The sequence below is a fragment of the Pteropus vampyrus genome, unplaced genomic scaffold (assembly GCF_000151845.1).
Source record: "Pteropus vampyrus isolate Shadow unplaced genomic scaffold, Pvam_2.0 Scaffold625, whole genome shotgun sequence".
Taxonomy (NCBI): domain Eukaryota; kingdom Metazoa; phylum Chordata; class Mammalia; order Chiroptera; family Pteropodidae; genus Pteropus; species Pteropus vampyrus.
The window spans coordinates 144050-147003 of NW_011889406.1; the positions used below are offsets into that span (position 1 = coordinate 144050).

A 2954-nucleotide genomic window follows, 5' to 3' on the forward strand; every position below is an offset into this window, starting at 1 on the left:
AAGCTTCGTCTGTAAGTGCAGCCGCCCCGCATCACCGCCTCAGCTCCGCTTCAGATCATCAGGCATCAGATTCTCAAAGGAGCACGAACCTTACTGTGAACTGCGCATGCGAGGGACCTGGGCTGCAGGCTCCTTATGAGAATCTAACCCCTGATGGTCCACGGTGGTCTGAGGCGGTGATGATTCTGGAGCGTGGCCGAAAATACAGATTAACATTAGCAGGGAGGACTGACTACACAGGGACTGTAATACATCAGTGGCAAGTGACAATCAAGCTGCCTCCGGTGGCATCTGATTCTGCATTATGATGAGTAGTATAATTATTTCGTTACATATTACGATATAATAATAGAAATAAAACGCACAATAAATGGAATGTGCTTGACTCTTCCTGAAACTATACCCACCTGCTGGTCCGTGGAAAAACTATCTGCCGCAAAACCGGTCCCCGGTGCCAAAAAGGTTGGGGACCATTGTTCCACAGAGCCTTTCGACTTACCGGAGATAACAGTGTCATGCAAGTAAGCATATCGATACCAGTTTCTCTTGGTTTTGAATCGTTTTTAAAGTCAAAAGTTTAGATTATGTATCCAATTATTCATGTGCCTCGAGGACTTTTTTTTTTTTTCACTTAATTCTTTTCTTGGATTGTCTTACATCTGGAACCTTTTCCACTATTAGTTTAATCTCAAACATTTCTAATAAGCCATAAAAGCAAAGGAGAATATTTTAGGCCTGTCTCATGGCTGAAACACAAACTTTTACCAATGAGATTATTTCACACTTTTGCCATTGTTGGTTGGAGATGTTAATTCCGGCTGGTACTGCTACGCCACAGGATTCACGTGAAACATTACAACTGCCCTTCCAGCAAATATCGAAGAGTTCACAAAACAGCCTCCTGTCGAAACCACGGACCCTTCTTCGGTCAAACTGGTGTGCTATAATCATCGGAATTGAAGTGGGGAAAAAAAACAAGCATTTGGGGAAATAGATAGAAACTTAAGTTACCCAAAATAAAATTGTACTGAGCCAGCTGTGCGTTCCGTATTTTCTTATTCAGCGTACAGCTATGATCTAAATCAACGTCGGCCGTAAATCCTTCTTCGAAAAATGCACCGGACACCTACAAGAAAATGAAACACTTTAGTACTGCATTATGTACGGGAGCCGGCCTCTGAGAGGACACCCAGGGTCCCTGCCTCCAAGCAGCCACGCCCTTGTGTCGTCCCCCGCACACTGAACTAGCTGGGTGTGCGTGCCCACGGGGACGGGCCGGAGCGACGCGTGTCGCTTCCGAGAGGAGGTAAAATCTTGCAGCTTCCATCTCTTGCAGATCGGTCCCTCTGGGGGTAACCAGCTGCCGTACTGGGAGGACATTGAGGCCACCTCTGCGAAATGAATGGTGGGCCAGAACCACCCGCCAAGCCGCTCCCAGATTCGGATTCGCAGACACTGTGCGATAATAAATGTTTGTTGTATTGAGCTACTAAATTTTGGGGTAATTTGCGACACAGCGATAGATAATGTAAGTATTCCGCCCTCATAGAGCCACACGGAAAATAACGACTTAAATGACATGTTTTATAATACCAGTTTCTCGAAAACACGAATAAAATAGTTCGGATAGAGCCGCGCAGGCACGAGTCAGGTGCCGCTCCCAAGACTGAGGACAGGGGTCGCTGAAAGAACGTGTCACTTTGCTATTTTAAGGCGTGAATGACATTCTGAGTCAGTGAACGTCACAGACCGCACATCGGGACTATTAGGCACTTTCTGTGCGATGGTTTTACCTGAAGTGCGTATTTTTCGCAGGTTGGCCCCACGGGGATGACCATTACCTGACGCGGAGACAGCCAGAAAGGCCTGCAAAATATAAACGATACGCATTTCAAAATGACCATTTATGACACGATTACAAAATAACCAAAGGTTTTTTTTTTTTAAGACTTCACAAGAGAGCAGCGTCAGCAGTAAAACAAAGTTCGTTAAGAGTTAAGAGGCAGAAACGAAAGGAGAAACTGGCAATTCTGGTAGGACAAAGACGGGGAAGGACAGGTTGGCAGGTAGACGGAAGGCTGAACATCCCCTGGCTGGTGACATCCCCGCAGAGTCAGCCAAGTGCCTTACTTCTCTGGCTCAGAAATGACTTCCGTGCTCAGAAGGACCGTGTGCTTCTCACGGGGACAAGGGCTCCGCGAGCGTCCAGACGGTGTGGCCGGCAGGAGGGCGCGGAGCGCATCGGGGCCGGTCTCTGTCCCGGTGCGCACGTCGCCGGTCCCCGCGTGTTGCAGGGATCAATGTCATCGACCTGCCACAGGAGGCTGGCTGTGGCGTCACGTGAGGGGTCAGGACCGATCACCGCCGACAGCGCGTGGCGTCTTCAGCAGAGGCCTGGCAGAGGGAACGCGGTGAGGTCCCCGGCGGTGGCCTCGTGCTTGTCCTCTCGGGGCCGCGTTGCTCATCGATCACCGAGCGATCGCGCGGGGGACAGAGAAGCTGAGGACGCGGGCGGAACGGGCCTCTCGAGTTCGAACATGGAAAGCTGCTCCCGGCGGGGACCTTCGGGCGGCACTGTCGCCCTCACGGCCCCCTCCAAGCAATGCACATTATTCCTCTCCCCATCTGCTCGTCATCTGCTTTCTGACCTAATTGCTCCTTCGTCTCTGACCTTGTGGCCGAAGCCGTAACCGGAGCCCGGGCCCCAGGCCATTTTTCCTCGAGGCAAAGAGGATTGGAGGACAGACCACGCGACCACAGCGACACGGGCGGTGGCCCGGGGCCGTCCTCGTGGGGGACGGTGCGAGCTCTGTTTCGGGCGCTGGAGGACCAGGCTTCCAGCGTGTACCAAGTCCGCCCCTAAGTTCACGGTCGCGGGCAGGTCCCCCACGAGGTGGGGGAGGGGTGGCGCATGGCCAGGGGTGGCCCCCGGGGCGAGGGAGCACCCGGGTCTC

At 52.1% G+C, this 2954-nt stretch overlaps 1 non-coding gene across 4 annotated transcripts; it reads right to left on the reverse strand.

Moving 5' to 3' along the window:
• Nucleotides 1-46: 46 nt before the first annotated feature.
• Nucleotides 47-2947, reverse strand: LOC105308788. 4 transcript variants are annotated; one of them, XR_002778137.1, is made up of 4 exons: nt 2131-2947; nt 1794-1866; nt 500-1126; nt 47-185 (listed from the first exon to the last, which is right to left on the reverse strand). It is a non-coding gene; the product is annotated as an uncharacterized LOC105308788 (transcript). The 4 variants fall into 4 exon arrangements; XR_002778138.1 differs by having other exon boundaries at nt 49-185; nt 766-1126; XR_002778140.1 differs by having other exon boundaries at nt 61-185; nt 1012-1126.
• Nucleotides 2948-2954: the final 7 nt, after the last annotated feature.